This window comes from Oryctolagus cuniculus, chromosome 7 (genome assembly GCF_964237555.1).
Source record: "Oryctolagus cuniculus chromosome 7, mOryCun1.1, whole genome shotgun sequence".
Lineage (NCBI taxonomy): Eukaryota > Metazoa > Chordata > Mammalia > Lagomorpha > Leporidae > Oryctolagus > Oryctolagus cuniculus.
Window position 1 is genome coordinate 59,918,519 of NC_091438.1, and position 13,415 is coordinate 59,931,933.

Genomic DNA, 13,415 nt, shown 5'->3' on the forward strand with positions numbered 1-13,415 from the left:
GAGAGTGGCCATGTGGATCAGCCAGTCTTTCGATTCTGCAATGAGACACCTAAGACAAGCGACCTGGAAGGAGGAGCTTATTTTGGTACACAGTTATGGAGGCTCCCGGCCCATGATCTGGTGTGATCCAAGGGTTTGGCCACCCAGTGGGGCCGTAAGTGGCAGTGGTGGGGCATGTGCAGAGGATCACGTGGCAAGCCAGGAAGTGGAGAGAATGGCTGCACCAACCATCTCGTGGAATTACCTTCCAGGGCCACGCTCCCAGTGACCAAAGGACCTCCCCTAGGTAGGCCCACCTCCTGAATACCATCATTGGGTTAAGTTTCTAAACTCAGGTGCACTACTTTATGGCTTTGTGAATTCAGGTCCAGCATGTGTTTGGGAGGTAAACCCTATTCAAACCATAACCATTACCTAAGCCAAAGTTACAAAAGGGCAAGCGGGTGTGAATTTGGAAATGGTACTTTGCATTTGGACAAGGGTTTCTTAGAGAAAGCAGCTCCCCTGGTGCATGGGGATGAAGTGAGACCGAGTGGATTGTGGGAAGAAAGGACGAAGAGCACACATCTCTGCTCCTGTTACAAACTCGGGGTGGTGGGGAGAAGAGGCATGTGGAGAGAGATAAAGGAGAGAAGCCTCCCGCCTGGGCCTGGGAGCTCCTGGGGCCCAGAGATGGAGACTGGGCCATGGCCCCGGCTGTCGGCTGTTTATTCTCGGGTCCTGTCGTGATGATATCTTCCAGTAACTGCATCTTCCAGCTGTAGAATAAGAAAGGCTTGCAGTCCTTCGAAACCCGGTTGGACGATTGAGATCAAAGTATCTTGGGCACCGACCAAAGTTTAAGGACCCGTGATCCTGGCCCCTGGCTTTTTTTGAACTCCGATGAGTGCGGAAGATGAGCTAGTGTAGGGCATACACTGACATGGGTTAGGGGCCCTCAGGGACCCGGGGAGCGTGTTCTGGAGTCCACCTTAGGAACCAAGCTTTTGTTTTATTTAATAGAAAGATTTTATTTAATAAATATAAATTTCGTAAGTACAACTTCTGGATTATAGCAGTTCTTCCCCCTATATACACCCTCCTGCCCCCACTCCTGTCCCACCTCCTACTCCCTCTCCCATCCCATTGTTCATTAAGATTCATTTTTAATTATATTTATATACAGAAGATCAACTCTATACTGAATAAATATTTCAACAGTTTGCACCCAAACAGTATAAAGTACTGTTTGAAGACTAGTTTTACCATTAATTCTCATAGTTCAACACATTAAGGACAGAGGTCCTACAGGGAGCAAGTGCACAGTGACTCCTGTTGTTGATTTAACAATTGACACTCTTATGTATGACATCAGTGATCACCCAAGGCTCTTGTCATGAGCTGCCAAGGCCATGGAAGCCTCTTGAGTCCACAAACTCCGTCATTATTCAGACAAGGCCATAAGCAAAGTGGAAGTTCTCTCCTCCCTTCTGAGAAAGGGGCAGGAGCCAGTCTTGCCTGTGGCCCTTACATGTGGGTGGAGCCCTGCTGGGCCTGGATGCTGTGCTCTTCCTGGTCCCTGTGTAACGGCACCAGTGGGGCAGTGGTGAGCTCCTCGCGGGATCCGTGTCCTCAGCTATGGAGGACTCAGCAGGATGTGCTGCCCGAGAGGCAAAGGCGAGCTCCTCCCAGCCACAGAAACTTCCAGCAGCTCCATCGTGGGCTTCCCAGCCCCAGACTGTGAGCAAGGCATTTCTGTTGTCAATGGACTTCCTGGACTAAGGTGTTTTGGCCCAGCAGCCGGAGAGACCCTGGCGTCCCCCTGTGCTGAATCCCCGTGATTCCTCCAGACCCCAGGGACCACCCTCTCCCTCCGGTTCTGGTTATCACTCCTCTGCCTCGACCTCTTCCTCCTTTCTTTAAGGCAATTTATTCTCAGATTTGTCTGCTGTAAAGTTTTTTATGGCTAGCCTGAGTAACAATCTTCTAAGACTATTCTTTTATTTATTTATTTTGACAGGCAGAGTTAGACAGTGAGAGAATGAGAGACAGAGAGAAAGGTCTTCCTTTTCCATTGGTTCACCCCCCAAATGGCTGCTATGGCCGGTGCTGTGCAGATCCGAAGCCAGGAGCCAGGTGCTTCCTCCTGGTCTCCCACGTGGGTTCAGGGCCCAAGCACTTGGGCCATCCTCCACTGCCTTCCCGGGCCACAGCAGAGAGCTGGACTGGAAGAAGAGCATCCAGGACTAGAACTCAGCCCCCATATAGGATGCCGGCGCCGCAGGCGGAGGATGAACCAAGTGAGCCACAGCGCGGGCCCTTCTTCTTCTTTTTCTTCTTCTTCTTCTTCTTCTTCTTCTTCTTCTTCTTCTTCTTCTTCTTCTTCTTCTTTTTAAAGATTTATTTATTTATTTTAAAGGCAGAGTTAAAGAGGCAGAGAGTGAGAGTTCTTCCATCCTCTGGTTTCCCAGAAGGCCGCAAAGGCTGGAGCTGTGCCAATCCGAAGCCAGGAGCCAGGAACTTCTTCCAGGTCTCCCACGTGGGTGCAGGGGACCAAGGACTTGGGCCATCTTCCACTGCTTTCCCAGGCCATAGCAGAGAGCTGGATCAGAAGTTGAGCAGCTGGGACTTGAACCAGTGCCCATATGGGATGCCGGTACTGCAGGTGGTGGCTTTACCTGCTATGCCACAGCGCAGGTTCCAACAATTCTTTTCTCCTTTGTCTATGTCTTCACATTCTACCTCAATAGAGTAGAGGTATTTTGTTGGCTATTTTGTTCTATGGAACCCTTTGAAAATTATGAGTCCTTCTCAGAATAAAGTTTTAAAATGGATAACATAAAATATGCAGGATTAGCAAGAAAGTCAATTATACAGAATTACAATTATCTAAATACACAATATATTAAGTGCATAATTGTGACATAGTCATATAAATACTTTTTTTTTAAAGATTCACTTATTTGCTTGAAAGTCAGAGTTACAAAGAGAAAGGGAGAGAGAGAGAGAGAGAGAGAGACAGAGAGAGAGGTGGAGAGAGATCTTCCATCTGCTGGTTCACTCCCTGGAAGGTCGCAAAACACCCATGGGTGGGCCAGGCTGAAGCCAGGAGCTTCATCAGGGTCTCCCACGTGGTTGCAGGGGCCCAAATACTTGAGCCATTTATACTGCCTTTTTTTTTTTTTTTTTTTTTTTTTTTTTTTTTTTTTTTGACAGGCAGAGTGGACAGTGAGAGAGAGAGACAGAGACAGAGAGAAAGGTCTTTCTTTGCCGTTGGTTCACCCTCCAATGGCTGCCGCGGCCGGTGCATCGCGCTGATCCGAAGCCAGGAGCCAGGTGCTTCTCCTGGTCTCCCATGGGGTGCAGGGCCCAAGCACTGCTTTTCATAGGCCATTAGCAAGGAGCTGGATTGGAAGTGGAGCAGCTGGGGGATGAACCAGCGTGCATGTGGGATGCCAGCACTGCAGGCAGCTGCTTTACTGCTACACACAGCACTGGCTCCCATAAGTGCTGCTTTATCAGCACATCATGTAACATACTCTAGCCGGAGCCCTGATGACTGCCATGGTTTTGCTGTAGTGGTGAGCAGAGCAGAAATGTGAGTGGTGTCATTTGCAGCAATAGGCGTATGATGTTTAAACACCTGCCTGTTCTGTTGGCGACAAAGTCACAGGTACTATGAACCACTCTGCGGTTCATGGCTTACATTTAGAAAAGAGAAATTCATTTAAAAGTTAGTGCAAGGGACTGGTGCTGTGACATAGCAGGTAAAGCTACCACCTGCAGTGCAAACATCCCATATGGGCACCAGTTTGAGTCCCAGCTGCTCCCTTCTGATCCAGCTCTCTGCTACAGCCTGGGAAAGCAGTAGAAGACAACCCAAGTGCTTGGGCCCTGCACCTGCATGGGAGACCAGGAGGAAGCTCCTGGCTCTCGACTTCGGATAGGCTCAGCTCCTGGCCGGTGCGGGCGTGGCATTTGAGGCCTAAGGGCAGCAGGGCAGGCAGCCTGTGCCCCAGAGGACAGACAGCCATGGATTCCTGTCAGGAGGGTCCCACCGGGTGTGGCTGCACTTCCAGAAAGGCCTGGGTGGAGGTTGTCCCCTCGGGACTCTCAGCCTGCTGGGCTGGTCACATGGGGAAAGCCCTGGGGCTGAGTCCATTGCAGCAACAGAGCCAGGACCTCCCAGGAGGAGCCTTCTGTTGGGCAATGTGGGTCCTAGGTGGGTGGGCAATGTGGGTCCTAGGTGGGTGGGCTCTCTCACTTGGAAACAGGAAGCTGGAGCTCAGGAAGCGGCTTCCCTCTGTCCTTGGCATCAAGGTGAGCAACAGAACATGGGTACCCACTGGTGTCCTTTTAGTCAGCCTCCCCACTAGGCCAGAATGGGGAGCCCTGGCACGTCAACACTCACTTGCCTACAACTGAAAACCTACTTTCCTTCTGCTTCTACAGGCTGACCTGGGGGCTCACAGCCAGTGCCATTCCCCTGCAGTATATCGGAACTTCACAGGGCAAGACTGTTGGGAAGGCAGGAACCATCTTCTGCCCTGATGGACAGTGCACAGTACCTCAGCACGCAGACACAGTCACACACCCTTTGCACCCCCTGGAAACCTACTGCAGGTAGGGGAGGCAGAAGACAAGAACTGGAAGGTGCACAGGAAACAGGAGATAAGGCCTGGGGACGCCCTGCCCGGCCCCTCACTCATGCCAGTGTTTACTGAGCACCTACGTATTCCATGCACTGACCAGGTATTATCTCCTGCAGTCCTTCCGACGACCCTGTGAAGTAGGTTTTCTCTGGGGAGCAGGAGACAGCGACGTGGAGAGGCTACAAGCTTGGCAGTCAGCTCTCGCATTCAACACTTGCTCTGCCATTCATCACAAGGGCGGCTGATGGGCAAAGCGAGGATTCAGTGCAGTAAACAGGCTCCTGCAGAGGCGCTGGGTCCTGTGCTGGTTGAAGAACAGGCTCCCTGATACACCGCTGCCTGCGGGGGAGGCTGCACCCAGCAGCCACAGAGAGAAGATGACAGCAGTCAGACAGACAGTACAGCATGCGTGGGAGCAGTGCAGACATGGCTGGGAAGCAAGGAGCAGCCAGGGTGAGGCTGGAGCCAAAGGGGTGCATGTAGGAGCATCCGGGTCCCAGAGCTGGGTGAGGGAGAAGCTGGTTCCGGTTTGGGCCAGGGGAGCCTAGCCGTTGGTGGCACTGTTTACCAGGCCAAGCTCACAGGAGGAGGGGCGCCATCAGCTGGAGGCCCCCTCAAGTCAGGATAGAGCACAGAGGCCATTCCCACAGGGCAGAGGATAACCCAGGGCTGGGGACGGCAGAGCCAGGAGCTTCCACCATGGCCCTGCCAGCAGCCAAGGGGAAAAGCAGAAGAGAGCCTCCAGGGAAAAGTCCCTGAAGACCTGTGACCTCAGCCAAGGCCCAGCCAGCCAGGTGGCCTCCTGGGGAGCGTTTCGGAGGAGCCAAAGCCAGCTGTACTTGCTTCTTTCTTTCGCTTCTCCCAGAGTCAACGGGAAGGCAGGCAGCATAGAGCCCCCTGCTGCCTGCTCCCCGAGTAGGCCAGGAGGGTGACATGGGGACCAAAGGAACAAGTGCACACCCTGAGCAAGGGGCAGATGGGGGGGCGGGGTACAGCATGTATCTCTGCCGCTCCTGCTGTGTGGCCTTGACCTAGTTACCCAACTTCTCTGACCCTCAGAGAGAGGTTGGGGCTGAATACGCAGGAGCCATCAGTGGAAAGGTGGCTGGCACATTGTCAGGGAATGTGAGGCAGGATCTGGGGCCTAGGGGTGCCTGGGGAAGGCCGAGGAAGGAGAACTGGTGGAGGAGGCTGGGAAGGGACCACCAGAGACCATCCTGTAGCACTGTCCCTTCTGTTCCTCTCATAAGACTTTACAGATGTCAGTGTCGCTGTTTCTGAGTGCCCCCCCCCCCCACTGCCAGAGCGCAGGCAAGCCCCCTTGGGACTGACACGTGGCCTCCCTGTGAAGGGGAAGTGATGAATAAGGACCACGAGAACTGGGGCGTCAGCCATCTGGTTCCAGCAAGGACAGGAGTTAGCCCCGGGAGGGCTCAGGTGGAGGCAGACATCAAACTGGGGCGGGTGGGGGAGTGGCTGTGTGACCTTGTGACCTAGGGGTTACCACCCAGCAAGCTGTGCTCAGCCCCAGAGGCTAGGGAGGGTAAAAGGTTCAGCCTCCGAGCCCAAGGCCAGCCACGTGGACAGAGTGGGACAGCTCCTCCAGGCCAGAGCTGTCCTTGGGCCTCTCTGAGCATGGACCACCACTGTATGTGGGTCGTGGGGCTAGACCGGTTGGGAAGCGGAAGAAATTGAAAGGTGTCCTGGAAATGAGCGAAGCCTGACCTGGAATGTGCAGGGCTGAGCCCCGCTCACCATCTAGAACAAGACTTGGATGCAGGAAGCTGTCGTGGGAGACGTGAGCGAGCAGTAGCTCGTGGAGGTCCCCATGCCCAAACTTGGACTTCTCCCCAACAGGCACTGGGGGCCCCTGGAGGGTTCTGAGAAGGTGAGGGGCATGGCCAGGTGGTGCTTTTGAGATACACTGCGGCTGGGGGCGTTCACTATGAATGGTGTTACACAAGAATTGTGGTGGCCAGGCTGCTTCTAGTGCAGCGTTTGTGTTTGCAAATGGGGAGCAGATCGCAGGCCACCAAGCCAAGTCGTTAGCTCAGGTCCCTGCTGGGGGCGTGTATCCCCCAGTGTGCAAAGCCCCTGGAGGGTAGCCCAGGCCCTTTACCTTCCATGCTGCATCACCTGTCTCCCACGGGGACCCTGTCCTCCTGGAAAAGCTCACAGATGTGCCAAGGTGCCACACGGCCTCTCTGTGCTCTGCTGTCACAAGCCCCAGAGGCACACTGAGGGTCGCCGCCTGTGAGTCACCGTGAGGGAATAGATGGTCATTTGCTGGACCCTGGCAGAGAGCCACGATCCCCGTCATTCCTCACACAGGCTGAACTGTGCAGACCCTCGGGGGGAAACACCCAGGATGGTCTGAACACGAGGGGACAGCAGCCTGTCCACACGGCCCGTCGGGATGCAGGGTTGGGGTCCCACAGACGGGAGAGCGGGTGTTGCTTCTGCTCAGGGCTCACTGCACAAAGCAATAAACAGAGGTTGCTGTGGGAACACTGACAGCCAAAGCCCTCTCCCTGGTGATAAATCTGTGCTGACCAATTTTCCACAACAGCCAGGCAGCCACATGTTCCTGGAGAGCCCCTGGGAGCCCCTGGCCCCGTTCAGGGCCGACATCACTCTCCTCTGCCTATTAAAGGATAATCCTTCAATTTCTTAGGCTACATAGAGAGGGCGTGGGCGATTGGCTTAATATTCTCCAACCCCGGCTTATGTGCTCTTTTGTGCATTTGAAATATTTCATTAAAATAAACAGAAGCAATTAAATTAAAAACAAACAATTCTCCTGGTGGCACACTGGGGACCTTCCTCAGCACAGGGACAGTTGCTGCCTCCCTCTGTTCCTTCCCACACCGGATCCAGCGGCTGAGTGTGCTTCTGCTCCCAGGGTGAGGTCGGGGCAGCCTGAGGCTGTGCCCTTGACCAGAAGGCACGGCCCCTGTGCGGCACCAAGCGGGCTCTGCTCCTGGCTGTTCTCAGCCAGAAAGGCCTTCTGCACTGCTTCATGATGCACTGGGGAGGGTCCCAGTCCCCGGTCTAGACTACAACAGGCAGGAGTGGAGGTGCCCGTGGCAAGGTCAGCAGAGATGCTTCCGGTCTTAGGGCCGAGGAGGCTCTTCTGCTCTCTTCAACCCAAGTTGCACCATCTGCTTCCATCTCTCTCAGCCACTTCCTGCTCTCAGTCTCATGAAAAAGAAAACCAACCAGCAAACCCAAGAACCCTCTAAGTATCCTAATGAGCACTTGATACACATTCCCATCTGGGGTTATAAATGAATTCAGGAATGACAGAGTTTCATTTGCTAGGTCAATGCTGATTGATTGGTAATGGCTGCCTTGAGAAACGTGTTGAAACTGAGTCTGAAACCATCTGTAAGCTCAGTGGGAAGGGTGCCCACATTGATTGGTGATGTCTGCCATGAGTACAGGAGGGGATGATGTCAGTAGACGTGTTGTGTACTTTCCAACCAGGGGACTCTACAAGGAAATGATCCACTCACATAGGAAAATACCAATGAGACAAGAACACAAGCCCAGGATCAAGGGAGTCCACCTCCCAGTGGAGGTCCAGGTTATGGAAACGCATTTGTCTCCCTAATTCAGGCCACCCAGTGGAATCACGGCTCTTCCTTGGGGAGCTATGGGAATGGGGTTATAATCCATCAGTACTTTCCCCATCCCTGATTGTTCATAGAATCAGCTGCTTTTATTTATTTATTTTTTAATTTTGGTAAAGAGGCCAAAATTGAGCCCTGACAAGGCTGCCCAGGAACCCTGCTGCCTGAAAGGCCTGTCTTGTCCAGGGAGGAGGACCCACCCCAGCCAGCCTGGGCAGAGGCCATGGGACACACACACACATGCACACAGGCCACCCTGATTTCTGTAGGCTCACGGATTTCCCTCTTCCCTCCTCCCCAGTTAATGCTTCCTCTTTCCCGGTGGCTCTTTTCAGAGAGGCTCTCAGGCCAATGGGCCTTATGATGCCCGTGGATGTCCACCTTCAGAACTGTTGTCCAAAGGCCAGCGGCTGATTCCTTTAAGGACACAAGGACTGGGGTGGCTACAGGGCTATCAGCCAACCTAATGGGGCATCCTAATGTGTCCATCCTCTGCACACACCCCACAGAAGGGGCCACAGAAGTGGCTCCCAGGCCATGGACGATGGCAGTGCTCCCCCTCACCATCTCCCTGCTCCCCCCCCATCTCCCTAGGCGGGGCTTTGAACAAGATAACAGCTAAACAGAGTGTGGTAGATTCCTGGAAAGGAGTGGTATGTGTCCCTGGCATAGAACGTTGGTCTGTTAGAAGGGGCCTCTGTATCCCCCGGGGGTGTCACCAGGCAAGGAGAGGTGGGCACAGAAGAGAACCCAGGCAAAGAACACTCCTGGGAGGGGTCACAGGCCCAGGAGGGAAGATCACTGGTTTGGAAACACACAAGATGACCCCTCTGCCTGGGTGCACGTGCACGCGTGTGTCTGCACACAGGAAGAAAAGTTGCAAATAAAGAACATCAAAAGTTGAGACTTTTTCTTCTTTTTTAAATATTTTATTTATTTTTTTTTTGAGAGGTAGAGTTACAGACAGAGAGAGATATCTTCCATCTGCTGGTTCACTCCCAAAATGGACGCAATGGCTAGAGCTGGGCCAATCTAAGGCCAGAACCAGGAGCTTCTTCCAGGTATCCCACGTGGGTGCAGGGGTCCAAGCACTTGGACCATCTTCCACTGCCTTCCCAGGCCATAGCAGAGAGCTGGATCAGAAGTGGAGCAGCCGGGACGCAAACAGGGACTCATATGGGGATGCCGGCGCTGCAGGTGGAGGCTTTACCCACTACACCACCTACTACACCTACCACACAGCGTACTACACCGCAGGGTATGACACCACTACCGGTCCCTTGCTGAGGCTTTTTCTTGACAGGGTGCGGTTGCTCATGACTGTGGGTTATTTTGTTTTATCTTTGCACAGTTCATATATTCTAAGTGTTCTTTTTGAGCTTGTGTTCTTTTTATAACAACACCAAAGAAAGGTTAACTTTTTTATTGAAGATGTATTTATTGGCTTGAAAGGCAGAATGACAGAGAGTGAGGGAGAGGCAGAGAGAAATCTTCCATCTGCTGGTTCACTCCCCAAATGGCCACAATGGCAGGAGCTGTGCCAGGCTAAAGCCAGAAGCCAGGAACTCCATCTGGGTCTCCCCTAGGCATGGCAGGGGTCCAAGTACTCAAATCATCACCCACTGCTTTCCTAAGTGCATCAGCAGGGAGCTGGATTGGAAGTGGAGCAGCCAGGACTGCACGCAGTGCTATGAAATCGGATGTGGGCATCACAAGCGGCAGCTTAACCCACTGCACCCAACACCAGCCCCAGATGCTGCTGTAAAATAACTGAGTGAGAGGAGGAGGAGAAACCAACAAAGAACAAGTTTGGGGTTAGGGAGCCGGCACTGTGGCATAGTAGGTTAAGCCTCCTTTTGCAGCGGTGGCAACCCATGTGGGCTCCATTTCTGATCCAACCCCCGCTGATGGCCTAGGAAAGCAGCGGAGGATGGTCTGGGTGCTTGGGCCCTGCACCTACCTGGGAGACCTGGAAGAAGTTCCTGGCTCTTAGCTTTGGATCGGCCCTGTTCCAGCCTTTATAGTCATTTGGGAAGTCTCTCTCTCTCTCTTTCTCTCTCTCTCTCTCTCCCTCTCAAATAAATAAATAAAAGTTTGGGGTCACTGAGCAACGGCTCAGCTCCCCATTCTCCTTGTCACTTGTTAGCTGGCATCCTGGGACCCTTTGTGTGGCTTCCAGGCTGGTTTCCACCCCTGGGTCACCTGAAGAGCAACCTGCTGCCCTGTGGGTTGTTGCCTTCGCAGCAGGAGGCTCGGCAGCCAGGCAGAAAGTGGCAGCGGTGCCAGGAAGAGTCTCAGTTTCCTCTAGGAAGACCAAGGGTCTCGATAGGAAGTAGGAAGCCAAAGGAACCCCAGAGAAGGTCCCACTGGGCCATGTTCCCCCAGCCCTCCTCCAGCCAGGTACAGAGCATGGAGAACAAGTAGAAGAGAGCTTCGGGGCTCCGATTGCGTCTGTGGCCTGACTAACAGAGCTGACGCTCAGGGAGCCGGCGTCTCCCAAGGCAGGCAGCAGGCACGTTCTTTCTGAGACACCCTGGATGTGCCTGCAAGTGGGGGCCAAGCCGGGGTCGGGGGCGGCGCTGACGGATAGGCCTGCAAGCCGCTGAGAACCATGGCCAAGCAGAGAAGCTGGGCCTGCAGGGCAGAGGCACCGGAGACACTGGGGGACCGCAAGACAGGGCCGGGCGTGGGAAAAGGGGCAGCGACATTCCCAGGGGCCCAGTGGCGTCTGCCGAAGGGAGCAGCCCTGGCTCCACTCTGCCGCCGACGTCGCGCTCCGAAGCACTCAAGTTCGTTGCAGCCAGAGGCCCCCAGAGCTCCCGGCTGCATCTCCCAGACTCTGAGGCCAGTCCTAAGAGGAGCAGCTAGAATTTGTCAAGAAATTAATTGAAAACAGCAAGGAGAGTCTTGTGAAATTGTAATTGAGCAGTCATTTGCTGCTTTCTCTAAGGCCGACTGGACGCCAGCTTTCTCCCTCTCTGGGGCCTGCTGACCCAGGGCCCCCAGTTCCTGGGAGGAGACCATCCTGGCACCAGCACACAGCAGCTGTTCCCTCTCGCACAACTGCAAACCATGTTCTCAGCCATCTCCCAGCCCAGCAGGGCTTCAGGCTGCCTGGGGCACCCAGGGCTCCTCTTACAAGAGAGGCAAGGAGAAATGCCTATGTGTGCTCCACGTGCCTGAGAGCGGCTCTTTCATTTCTGATCTGTTTCATCTTCTACCTCCTTTCTTATGGGAGGGATTACACCAAACCCAGCCAGTATTCCCAGCATCCAGAGCAGCACCCAGGGTTTAGCTGCAGGCTCGTGGTTTGATGGGTGGGAAGAGTGAGGCCGGGGGAAATGACAGGACAGCCAAGGTCACAGAAGCAGCGAGAACACAGGTCTGCAGCTGCCAGCCTGCTCTGGCTGCGCCTCACTCTCCAGTGGGTCAGCCCATGAGAGGGGGTGAGGATTAATGAGACACAGAGCCCGTGCTCCGGAGACTGGCAGGAAAGAGCGACATATAGGACTGTGCTCTTGAACAGTGATACTTAGAACACAAACCAGGCCAAGAGCGCACAGCCAGTCTTCCCAGCGTGACTGTGGACACTGTTTCACAGGTGACCCAAGGGTTGCTTAATTCCCCCGGGGAGCGCGTCTGCCTTGGACTTGGCTGTTTCCTAGCGAGGGGCTTGGACTGTGAGGTTACACACTAACTCGCCATTCGATAAAGCTATAAATAATATCTAGCCAGTCGAAAAGATAACACCAGGGTTTATGGTTTTTGATTACCTGGCTTTATTTCATTTTAAAAAATGTTTAATTTTGGGGCCAGCACTGTGGCATAATAGGCTAAGCCTCTGCTTGCGGGACCAGCATCCCATATGGGCGCCGGTTTGAGTCCTGGCTGCTCCACTTCCAACCCAGCTCCCTGCTAATGCTCCTGGGAAAGCAATAGAAGATGGCCCAAGTCCCTGGGCCCCTGCACCCGCATGGTAGACCCGGAAGCTCCTGGCTCCTGGCTTCTGATTAGCCCAGGTCTGGTCGTTGAGGCCATTTTGGGAGTGAACCAGCGGGTGGAAGACATTTCTCTCTGTCTTTCCCTCTTTGTAACTCTGTCTCAAATAAATAAATATATAAAATCTTTTAAAAACAACAACAAAATGTTTAATTGTGGCCAAAGACACATATCATCAAAGTTACGGTCTTAACCACTCTTCAGTGCTCAGCCACTGATATGAACGTTCACACTAGTGTGCAACCATCCCCACCGCCCATTTCCAGAACCCTTCGTTTTGCAAAACTGAAACTCTGTACCCAGGAAACACTACCTCTTCGCTCTCCCCAGCCCTGGGCAAGCCCCTCCCCCTGCTGTACTCTCTATGTCCATGAATGTGACCACTGAGGACACCTCGTATAAGTGGACGCATACAGCACTTGTCTTGTTGTGATTGTTATATTTCACCTTGCATGCTGTCCTCAGGGTTCATCCATACTGTGGCAAGTGTCAGAATCCGCTACCATTTGCAGGCTGAAGCATATTCATGGCATGTACTCCACTTTGTTTATTCATTCATTTATAGATAAACACTCGGGCTGCTCCCACCTTCTGGATTTTGTGAATGAACATGGGTGTATGAGTATTTCTATGAGTCCCTACTTTCAATTCTTTTGTGGCATATACCCAGAAGTGGAATTTCTAGGTCACAGAGTAAACAAACATTTGATTTTTTTCACGGCTGTGACACTAATTTACATTCCCAACAACAGCACATAAGGGTTCAAATTTCTTCACACTCTCACCAACACTTGTTACTTTCTATTTTTGTTTTTTTTTGGTTTTTTTTTTTAGATTTATTTATTTATTTGAAAGTCAGAATGACACAGAGAGAAGAGAGGCAGAGAAAGAGAGAGAGATAGAGAGAGGTCTTCCATCTACTGGTTCACTCTCCAATTGACTTCCACAGGTGGAGCTGTGCCGATCTGAAACCAGGAGCCAGGAGCTTCTTCCAGGTCTCCCACACGGGTGCAGGGGCCCAAGCACTAGGGCCATCTTCTACTGCTTTCCCAGGCCATAGAAGAGGGCTGGATCAGAAGTGGAGCAACCGGGTCTTGAACAGGCGCCCGTATGGGATGCCGGCACTTCAGGCCAGGGCTTTAACCCACTGCGC